Source organism: Podarcis cretensis (genome assembly GCF_951804945.1).
Source record: "Podarcis cretensis genome assembly, chromosome: 9".
In the NCBI taxonomy this organism is placed as follows: Eukaryota; Metazoa; Chordata; class Lepidosauria; order Squamata; family Lacertidae; genus Podarcis; species Podarcis cretensis.
Genome location: NC_137178.1, coordinates 36,084,702 through 36,096,710, shown reverse-complemented (window position 1 = coordinate 36,096,710; position 12,009 = coordinate 36,084,702). Strand labels below are relative to the sequence as shown.

The 12,009-nt window shown below is 42.3% G+C and overlaps 1 long non-coding RNA gene across 1 annotated transcript in view; it reads right to left on the bottom strand.

The window, feature by feature from the left end:
- Positions 1-11,588, bottom strand: part of LOC307223524 — a 285,323-nt gene extending 273,735 nt beyond the window's left edge. The window contains exon 1 of the long non-coding RNA XR_013842124.1: positions 11,537-11,588. This is a non-coding gene — a long non-coding RNA (uncharacterized lncRNA). The remainder of the gene's footprint in view (positions 1-11,536) is intronic.
- Positions 11,589-12,009: the final 421 nt, after the last annotated feature.

Below are 12,009 nucleotides of genomic sequence, written 5' to 3'. Positions count from 1 at the left end.
ACAACCGCAATATCTCAGACCCTGAGATCATCTTCTGAGGCCCTCCTTCATGTGCTCCCTCCTTGAGAGGTCCAGAGGGTGGCAACACGAGAACGGGCCTTTTCCGCAGTGGCTCCCCATCTGTGGAAAGCTCTCCCCAGGGAAGTTCGCCTGGCGCCTTCATTATACACCTTTAGGCACCCGGCTAAAATGTTCGTTTTTAACCAGGCATTTGGTTGATCTGATCAACATCCTATACCCTTTTAAAATGTGGCTCTTTTTTGGAGGGTATGATTGGGTTATTGTTTTTATTTTTATTTTATATATTGTGATATTTTTTGTGAACTGCCCTGAGACCTCTGGGTATAGGGCGATATATAATTCAATCACAACACAGCACAATACAGCACAGCATAATGATCCCTCTTCTATAAGATTCACGCATGAAGGCTGCTAAAATATATTTGAATTCAAGGTGCTAGGAATAAGGAGTCTTATCTTTCATAGTGGACTCTTTCATAGAGGACTGCTGCCTCTGTGTTTTTGCCTCTGCTGACAGCTACACTAACACAAGAATTGGATGGGGAAAGTACAATTTAAATGTTTTATGATGCAGCAAGGAATGCTAAGGGTCAGAATGATGGATCTGAAGTTCATGTACTGAACCTCCCTCTCACAATGACCTAGAAATACATAATGCCAACTTTGAGCCTTATCCTAGTTTTGCATTCATTTCAGATTTACAGGCAATGCCCCAGAAATGTGTCCTCTTCTGTGCCATTTGCCTAAGACTAGCAGAATGCCATTGGTATTAAGCACTGCAGAAAATAAGTAGAAACATATTTGTGATCTATGTGTCTGTGGATGTATCAGTGCTCGTCTTGTGCCCCTGGCCTCCATTATAGCATTATGGCTTGTGCACATCGATCACATTCTATTATTCCTTTATCGCTCTGTCAGCAACAATTTAACCTTTAGCATTCCTCATACACAGTTTATATGGTAAATATATCTGAATGACACAACAAGGGATGTATACACAGATTTAAAACCCATATAATGGAAGGACATATAATCGTTGAGAGGCTCTCATTCAATGCATTTAGGTTGTTTTTGTTTTCTTAAAGGCATCCAGCTATAACTCTGTGTTTTAAACCGTGTTTTAACATTGCATAGTATATCGCTAATTCTAGCTTACTAGAAATACTTGTGAACTGATGCAAGAGATACATGCATATTGTCTAAAGGAATAATTTATAGACTTTAATTGTAGGAAAGAGGCCTTTGCTTCAAAGAGCTCATCAACAATCTGTCCTTCCTCTTTTATCAGTAAGCGAAGGAGAGAGCAAAAAACAGATGGAATGTCCCTTAGTGCCAGTCATATATGTGCATGAAATATAGTCCAATCTACTTCCACTGTGTTATGTCTAGAACAACACAAGATCAGAAAAGGGATAGGCGAAGGACAAGATGAATGACTGCCGCGTGAATGAATGAGATGCACTTTCGACTTGGAATTGGTGCTGTGCTGTTAAACTTTAGACAGGCTTTGCCAATGTCATGGGAATATGGCAGTGGTGCAAGTGATTATTGGGGCCACCTCATCCGTAATGCCTAAACTGAGCTCCTTGGAGAAAAGCTGGTATATAAATGTAATAAAGAAAAGAGAACGAAGAAGTCTAAATGTTCTCTCTCTCTCTCTCAAGTTACAAATTATAAGAACAAAAAATATATAAGAGCATTGCTGGATCAGACCCAAGGCCTTGCTGGTCCAATATCTTTCCCCACAGAGTGGTCAAGCAGACCTCTATAGGAAACTTGCAAGTGTCTGCAAAAGTCCCTGACTGTCTCTCTGAAAAAATAAAAATAGAAAATAGACAAAATAGAAAATAGAAAACAACTCTAAAATGCTGCTTTGTTTACATGTGACTCCTGATTGGTTTTTTAAAAATTGTGTAATAATGTTTGTGATAAATGTTAGAAATATTCACAACCCAAAGGTGACTGCTCCATATTTGGTGGATTTGTCCTCGAATTACTTTTTTTGGGGGGGTGGGGGTGGGATAGGTAATTTGTACAACTGGGGGAGAGATGGAGTGAGGTCATCTGTACAATTGTTTCCCCCATGGCTTTTTTTCAGCTGGAACTCACCAGAACTCAGTTCCTTCACCTCTCAGGTAGGGAGGTGTTTATGGTGAGTTTCAGCACCTCTTTTTCTAGAAAAATAGCACTGCACTTGTTTCCCTGTTAGCATGTATAGTGTCAGTTAACTATAGGATTTGGAGGAGGCGCGCTCAGAATGAAGCACCACCTTGAGATAGTTTGGATTAATCTGGTTTTGATTACGGAAAAATGGCTTTTGGCATAAAAGCACAGGTCGTTGAATAGGCAAAAATAAATAGTGCCCAGCTGAGATGGTATAAAAGAAAAAAGAGAACAAGGATGGGACTATCAGACAGCTAGGCCCACTCTAATGATTTTACAAAGAGCAAATAAAATTTGAATGTCAGTTTATACAAATTTGCCTAGTAATGTGTTACTTAAGACTGTATTTGTATTTGCATTTGGCTTATTATTTTGTTAGATGGAAACTGCCCCCTTATACACAGCAACACAGGCATCTGCCCCACTGAACTTAGTTGGGTTTAATTCCAAGTAAGCATATTTAGTATCAGGTTGAATATTACAGGGGTTTTTTTGTTCACACACACAGTTGGTAGCAGCAGCACCTTTTTGTTTTCCCCCTTCCCAAATAGTTTTTCTAAGCATTTCCATTTATTTATTTATTTCCCAATAGGGGTTCTTTCTGGAATTGAAGTCCACCAGGAGATTGTGTCCTACATTGACTGTTGACAATTTATTTAGACAAAACTTTAAAAATATTTAATACTTTATTGTTGCAATAAGAGGAACAATAGTTTTATTTCAGTCAGTAGTATAAATATGGCATCTTGACTAATCACAAGCTCATTTTAAATTGACGTTTTTGCATACTCTCAGAAGAAAAGTATATATATTAAAGTTTTCTACATATTTATGGTTTGCCTTTTATTTTTGTGTGTTTCTTTGTCTTCTGCTAAAGTCTGGTTCAAAATCTGCACATTTTCTCTCTCTCTTTAAAATGAAAGATACTGACATTTTGATCTCCTCTGTTCCACATTTTTATGATACTGTTGACCACAAGGTGGCATCATTGGTACAGCTGTAACCTCAAAGATTTCTACAATCTCGCCCAAGGTTCTTTGCCAAGAAAGTTGAGAGGGCATCGACCTTAATAGACTTTACAAAGTACCTCTCCTGTTTAGAAAGCTATTGCACGAGATAGTTATTTCATGAGATATCCCAAGGGCAAGGACTATCTTACTACACATCCTGTGTAAGCCAATCTGGAAATCTTTTTGGCTAATGTGTGTGGGGTTATAAATTCTTTAAATATATGCATATACACATCACAGTCATGACCAAACCAAATCCACCCAAACAGTTATTTCTGCGTTGACATGAGAGGCTCAGTTAGCCTTCTGTTTTCCTGCCTCGTTGGAATGTAATAAATGGATAGTAGACTTTCTAGGTTTTATATACTAAAGTCCGTGCACACTTGTTCTAATGAGATTAAATAATTCATTCCTGTTGTAATGCCAACATTGCATCAAGACACCACAACTCTACTCAGGAACTGTTCCATTTGGCCAATGGAAGATATATTATGAATTGCAAATACAGGAGAATGATTTCTTTATAGGATGACATATATTATGGGGATTCCAGTTAATGAGAGTTGAAGCTCACTGACATTGAGAAGAAAACAGCAGAAATTAAGGTTTGTACTGTATCCTGCTTCTTTCAGTAGAATGGCAAGGGAAGCCATTTACAGAAGTTTTCCCTTCCTCTGCAGTCTCCACTCCCCTTAAACCAGCTATGAGGTGTCCCTCAACCTTCTGGAACAGATTCAGTGTGTGGGGTGAGATTCATGTGTGTGCCAAAAAATTCTTTCCTTTCTGTTCTGCTTTCAGAAGTCTTAACACCAGCTGAGTGGCACTGCTGTATACAACAAATAACAAGTGTGAAGACCATACTGAAATTACAGAGATTATATATATTCCTCAATATGACACAGGTGAACAAGAACTATTACAGGAAAGTCCTTTCTTAAAATCGAAAAAAGAGTCCCAAACTAGTGCTGTCTTCAGATTTTCATCACTCCTTCCCGTTTGACTTAGGATCCAAGGTCCGAAACATTGTTGTTTAGTTATTTAGTCGTGTCCAACTCTTTGTGACCCCATAGACCAGAGCACGCCAGGCACTCCTGTCTTCCACTGCCTCCTGCAGTTTGGTCAAACTCATGCTGGTAGCTTCTAGAATACTGTCCAACCATCTTGTCCTCTGTCGTTCCCTTCTCCTTGTGCCCTCCATCTTTCCCAACATCAGGGTCTTTTCCAGGGAGTCTTCTCTTCTCATGAGGTGGCCAAAGTAGTGGAGCCTCAGCTTCGCGATCTTTCCTTCCAGTGAGCACTCAGGGCTGATTTCCTTCAGAATGGAGAGGTTTGATCTTCTTGCAGTCCATGGGACTCTCAAGAGTCTCCTCCAGCCCCATAATTCAAAAGCATCAATTCTTCGGCGATCAGCCTTCTTTATGGTCCAGGTCTCACTTCCATACATCACTACTAGGAAAACCATAGCTTTTACTATACGGACCTTTGTTGGCATATCAACAAATTGTCCGAAACATACCAAAAGACAAATGTGAAAAATGGGTCATTAAGAGAGAAGGGCCACAGAGTTGGAAGAAGGAAGCAGCAAAACCATTGTATACCATTTTAGATAAATGACCAGCAATTGTGTTGCTAGAGGAAATGAGTGGGGCACAGCTGGCAATGGTGTCTCTGAGGAGTCTGGCTTTCTGGTTTTTGCTTTTGGTTGAAACACATAGCTCAGAAGGAAATGGCTCAGAAGTTCTAGCATAGAAATGGCTAGAATAGAATGGGCCACAAGCAATGATGTAGAATGAACTGCTGTGCCAACTCACAGTTATACACAGTGACATTAAGCTGGCATTAAAGACAAGCAATGCAATGTAGTCCCTGGAATATTGGCAACTGTTGGAGGTTATTGTTGTATTCTATGAACTCTAAGTTTGTGTTTTAAGAAGTTTGTCCTGGGCGGGATTCAGTAGTTGAAGGAAGAGATGGGAGGAGTAGAGCAAAATAGGCACTGGGGCCAGAAGCATGAGCCTACAGCCCTTCGACTTCACTCTAATAATGCATGAAAACAGCTAAATTAGCCACCCTATCTCACATTATACACCCCCCTCCCAGCAGCTGGAGGCAAATGAACTGCATACATAAGGTAAAATTCTTACTGTTTCATGGCTAGAAGGCTACCTATCTTTTAAAACCTCTGACAGGCTGTTGAAGAGTGCAGTCCAAACTATTTTCACTGCAGTGGCAATGCTTCTCCACTATGGGGGAGCATAATGCAAAACTACTGTACTTGGTAAGTAGCAGGGCTGTGAGATTTTGAGACCTGCTCCATGAACAGAATCTGCCTTTGCAGGGAAGGATGCCAGTTCCCTCCTGCATCTAACATGATGCTCTGTGCCTCTCTTGCTGGACCCAAACTTTGTTTCTCAAACTTCCTGCTGCTTAATTAATAAACATGGCAACTAGATAGAACCTGGCACAAGGCCTTATTCCCATTCAGCACATTGACATACAATTGTAGTGATTTAGATTTGGCACACAGTTCACCAAGCTAGTGACACAAAGTGTGTGTGTGTGTGTGTGTGTGTGAGAGAGAGAGAGAGAGAGAGAGAGAGAAAGAGAGAGAGAGAGAGTATAAAAAGTATTAAATTAAACAGGTTAATATGACTGCAACATTTCACCCCCCTGCTATCCCACAACCACAGTAAATCTGCCACCTGTTTATTTCCATAAAAAATCAATTACACCACCACCAGTTTATTCTTCTTATGTGAGCAATTAACTGCTGGATGTTCTCGGCTTAAAAAATATTCCTGCCCACCCCCCCCCCGTGAAACTAGTTATTTTGTTGCTAACATTTTGTGGACAGCTGAACCTCTGCTCAGTGGACTGACCTGCCTTACCCAACACTGTATAATGTAAAGGCAGGTTCTACTTCAGGTGCTTGGAATGTCAGTCATTGACCCAAACTGGACGGACAAAGTTCCTAACCCAATGATTTTTCTGGCATTTGATACTTGTTTTTTTCTGGATTAAAATTGTTTTAAATATTGTTTGATGATGTGAGGAAACATCTTTTTGCAATTGTGGTATAACCCAGTTACTATTGCCTTCTAAGTTTGATCCTCCTCTTTATACAGCGTTTTTGAGAAATTGTTCTCTATCTAATCTATAGCTATCTGTCTGTCTATCTGTCTGTCTGTCTGTCTATCATCTATCTATGGGATTCAACAATGTCTGTCAACTGTAGCACAGACTATGTCAGCAAACCCTTTCTTTCCTTGCAGGGATGTCACAACTGGAAGAAGCAGGTGGATGAATGTTGTTCGCAGCATTTACATTCAAAGGAGCATAGTGAATGCATTCAAATGGTGCCTCAATTTCTGCCCTTCTTGTGGCACAGAAGCGCACAGTGTGCCCCACCAGTTGCAGCAGCAACAAAGCAAGTTATCAGAAATAGGAGGAGATGATTTTTCCTCCTTTGTTTTCTTTTTGCCACTGCAGCTATTACACCCACACTATTTCATTCCAGCAGATTATATTCTTGGAATATAATCAACAGAAAGTTAAGCATCCCTATGCCCAACTGACATGAATGGAATCTATAACTTGATACTAAATATAGGTACATGGAAGCAAATTGTCTTCCCACATATTTCCCACAGAGCAGGACAGCACAAGTCATTTCTGACACTGGACATCCAGTGGCAGGGAGATTCATGTCGTGGGAAGTAGGCTTGAAATAGGCCTCTTTCAGATAGCATTTCCTATCTCCATGGCTCTCCCACAGGGTCAAACAGCCTGTTTATGTTTGGTGAAAGATAAAGTACACTAACAACTTATTTTCTCCTTTTAACACATGATTTCAAGTGCTCCTTCTGCTGTGGAAACCTTTTCAGGCAGACGCTGTTTCACTCCAGCAGATTTCCAGATAGAAATGAAGTAAATTCTTTGTGTGTGGGCTCTCACGCCACAAATGGAACAACCCCCTAGCACTATGAATTTTGTGTCATGTGCTGGACATGTGGCATGATATTCACTAAAGGCAGGGCTTTTTTTCAGCTGGAACTGAGTTCCAGGACCTCTCAGGTGAGCACTATTGCCATTAAAAGAGAACAAGGGGTGCATTCATAGTGAGTTCCAGCACCTCTTTTTCTAGAAAAATAGTACTGACTAAAGGAAGGAGTTAATGGCAAATCTGTGCACAAACACACAGTTGGAAAAGAACAAATCTGCTTGCATTTGACCAACAAATGCAGGGTCTAATGGAGTCAGAAGGTGTGAAGGATTCGCCCTATAAAATGTGTTTCCATCTCAAATGTGGCAAAAGACCTTATAATACATCATTTATGAAGGATGGGAGACAAATAAGCAGTTACAGGGCTTTTAGGAGATAATGTCATGTAAAATGGATACTTCCTTAGTTTAGTGGCTTGTGAAGTTAGCAGGTGTTGCTGGGGGTGGGAGAGTGGGAAAGAAATTAAATTCCATTTTTATTAAAAGGTGAACTTGCCAAGTTTGTACCTTCTGAAACAATCCAAGAACTGAAACATAGCCATCCTTTGAAATTCATACTTGAATCTCACACAGCAGTTCTCTAGCCGAGTAAGTCAAGTAACGGGTACAGAAGACTCAGTTTCCTTGGACATCGGCCTAGGCCTAGCCACCAACAAGGGGCTCACTATGGACCTCCCTGGCCTTGCTGCGCTTCACATTTGCTATTGTTATCTGCCTACCTATCCTCTCTAAGCAAGTGAGTAGTGACAGGACGAAAGACAGCGGGTGACAGCACATTGTCCTTTCCTTTAGGGCTGCTGGTCTGACTCAAGGAGGGGCCAACTGAGGACATCTTTTTCCAAACGCGCCAAAATTTAGTGCCAGCACTGATTAGGATGTAACAATAGCTCATTAGGTAGACATTGTTCACACCAGAAAAGCACGATCCAGCTAATCAAAGATGCTGCCTTGGGGATGAGAACCCTCTCTCTGCTAACTCAGCTGCAAATAAATCGTAGCATCATAGAAACATGGACGTGAACAGGGACTTGCAGCTCATCTAATCCAAGTGTCCACTTGGTAGAGGCAATCCAGAGCTACAGCATCTCCAAGAGATGGCTGATCTACTTCTGCACCAAGGCAGAGGCAGATTTTTTTGGGGGGGGGCATGGCTGGTTTAGTTGCACTGGGTGTGGAGCCTCAGTGGTGCTACAGGGAACACCACAACTGTGATTTAGAATGGAGCGTGAGAGGCAGGGATGGGTGCTGAATTTTGGCATTGCACAGGATGCCGCTGAAATTGGAGACCCCAAGTTCCACCACTGATGGAGATAGCCAACGAAGACTGTTAGCACACCTTTGGATAGTTGGTTCCATTGTTGAACTGTTCTTACCATGAAGAAGTTTCTCCCAATGTTAAATTGAAATCTCCCCTCCTGGTCTTTAAGGCTGTTATATATCACTTGGTCTGAAACTGCTATAACCATCCACATTTCTTTGTCTAGATTTTTTTGTGATTTCCTCCCCTCCACCAAAGTATTTTGTTTTACCATACATATCTAAATGGCACTGCATTTCAAGAGTACTTCATTTCATCCCTTAGAACAAACTTTATAGGGGGGGGGGGGAACAGCAGCATTTGTACCCCTCTTCAGACTCTTTCCCTGCCACATGTTACACCATCCTTTAACATTTTGCAGAATTTAAAGGTGCCATTTCTATACCAAGCAAATAAACAAGTGAAAGTTGGAAAGATTTTTTTTCTTCAGTGTCTGCCACTTAAGAAGGTATGTCCTGTTCTGCACTGCATGTTTTGTAATAAAGAGTACTACATTAACATTGTATGACTGCTGTCCCTCCTGGGATCTTCACAAAAACTCCTGTAGATGTTTATCTCTTATGATGTTATCTCATTGAGCAGCTCTTTAAAATAAACTAAGTGTGGCTTATGTAGTTGTAGTGAGAATCTGCCTGGTGGCTATTTTGATGTAAACACCTTTGTGTCTAAACACTGATGGCTTAGGGATTCTGAATTTTGCATCTCTATAGGAAAATGCCAGATACAATTGTTCTTACCTTTTTGTTTATGCTACATCTGTTTTAAATCCTATTTACCACCCTTCTCTTTGCAGTTTAGGAAAGATGTTGCAAACATGTCTGACAGCCCCAGTAATGTGTTGGCCTAGAAAGTCTAACCCAGGCACTGTCACTCCTGGGTGAGAGATTAGCCCTGATTAGCAGAGTATTTCAGGGAAGAGAAAGACTGGATGAATTCTCCTAAGAAGAGCCTGCTGGATCAGCCAGGGGTCCATGTAATCCAGTATCCTATTCTCACAGAGACCAACCAGATGCATATGGGGAAGCCTGACTTCTAGACTCTAGTTTAGAAATAATTCAGCTGTACTGGATTATGTTCTAACAGGGACCACTGCTGCACGTTTTGCTGGGGGTGGGCTTAAAGTGTTATTATCTAATTCATATAATGCTTATATGCCAAAGTGGCTTCTAAGCAGTTTACAACTATAAAATCCATCATAAAATTGACACATAATTAAAATACACAATAAAAATTCCACCAGAGTAGAAAACATCCTTAATTAAAATATACACTAAAACAAGCCAGTTAAAAAGCATGGCAATTAAAACAATTGGGAAACAGTTAAAACAATAAGATCAGAAGTTGTTCAAGGAAACTTGACAGGTGTTCTTTCAGGAGCCAGCGGTATGCCAGTACTAATGGGCCTCTCATATATTATCAGGGAGGTTAATCCACAGCAATGGTGCCACCAGTGAAAAGGCCACATCTATGTCACCACAAGCTGATAATCATTGGGCTGTGGAAAAGTGAATGGGTTTCATCTGCTGATCATAACCCCCTAACTGGGCACTGGAGGGGAAGACAGCCTTTCAAGTACAGTAGTACCTCGGGTTAAGTACTTAATTCGTTCCGGAGGTCCGTTCTTAACCTGAAACTGTTCTTAACCTGAAGCGCCACTTTAGCTAATGGGGCTCCCACTGCTGCCGCGCCGCCGGAGCACGATTTCTGTTCTCATCCTGAAGCAAAGTTCTTAAGTCGAGGTGCTATTTCTGGGTTAGCGGAGTCTGTAACCTGAAGCGTCTCTAACCTGAAGCATATGTAACCCGAGGTACCACTGTAGTTTGGTCCAGAGTTACTTAGAACTTAGTGACACCTTAAAACTGGCTCAGTGGCTAGTGCAGATCCCTCAGCACTGGTGTGATATGTGCTTGATAAGGAACACCACTTGGGCTGTAACAAGCTGTACCAGTTTCAGCTTCTGTACCAACTGCAAGGGAGGTCCCACACAGACCACATTACAATAGTCCAGATGTCAGGTTATGTCATGAACTGGCAGGACAATGGGAAGGAGAAAGAGGATCCCGGTGAGGGGACACACCAGGGCAAGATGGGGATGGGTAAGTGGAGGTTGGTATAGGAAGGACTCACAGGTTGACAAGGGGATGAGGGTTGGTGCACAGGAACCAGAGTAGCAGAGCCCACCACCAGAGCCAGAGGGACCCCTGTCTCCACAAACACGGTGGGCTTTGAAGCATAGGGAACAACAGGCAAGGTACTCCAAGAGACTGAGGCAGGCAAGGGCCTACAGTCCAGCTCCTTAACTGGCCAGGTGGGGCTTGCTAGCTCTGGGAAGAGTGGTGTGATTCCTCAGCTGGAGTAGGTTTGGAGCAGGTGAAGGTCACATGCCTCATCAAGCCCTGGTGCTGCAATCAGTATGCAAAGTACAAAAGGGAAGCAGACCTGCTGTGTTGTGTCTGCTCAACTGTCCATGTTAATAGATCTTAGCCTGGATTCTCCAGGATCTCAGTGGGACTGTCCTTCAGTTTGACCTTTGGCCTTGTGGCTTGACCCTGGACTGGGGACTTGGCATACTGACTTGCTGCCAGGTAGACCAAGGGTTCCACACAGGTTACCAACATATAAATCAAAGTGGCCAAATTATCCCTGCCCAGGCAGTGGCAGAGTGCAGACGGGGGTGGGGCTGGCACATGTCCTGGGGGCATGGCGTGGCATGCGTTCTGGGGGTGGGGTGCACTGCCTGCAGGGGCAGGGGGCCCAGAGCAGGCGGAGGAGGGCCAGCCGTGATGGAACACCACCGGGATGACATTGCTGGGGGTGGTGCGCTCCCTGCCCCCCTCTTCCTCCGCCAGTGTGTACAGGACATAGTGCTGTTGATGCACCAGCTGCAATTATAATGTGTGAATTATGTGATCATATCATCTTCTATGCTTGCCCAGCACAGGACTTTGCAAGTAACATTAATCACTGAATAGTGATGCCTGCAAACTCTCGTTTATCCCAGCTACATGTTTACCTACCCCACACCTGCTGGATCAGAGCAAAGGTCTGTCTAGTCCAAGACTCTGTTCTCACAGTGACCAACCAGCTAGCAATGGGAAGCCCACAAGCAAGACCTGGGTGCAGTTCTACGTCTTCTACTTCTGATTCCTAGCAACTGATATTCAGAAATATACTGCCTTTTACATTGGCAGTAGCACATAGCCATCACAACTAGTAGCCATTCGCAGCTCTATCCTCCACAAATTAGTCTAATCCCTTTTTAAAGCATCCATCACATCTTATGGTAGCAAATTTCATAGTTTAACCACACAAAAGAAAACAGCTTTGCACCAGCCCAAGAAGAAAGATTTGTAAAGCAATCTCCTCACCTCCAAATTCACAATGTGTGTGTGTATTTACTGTCCTGGGAACCTTCTCTTCTTATTTGCAAGCTTTCTTCTTGGCTCACTTCCTACACACGTTACTGCAACTGTTCTCCAGTTATTGTCTTCTTGC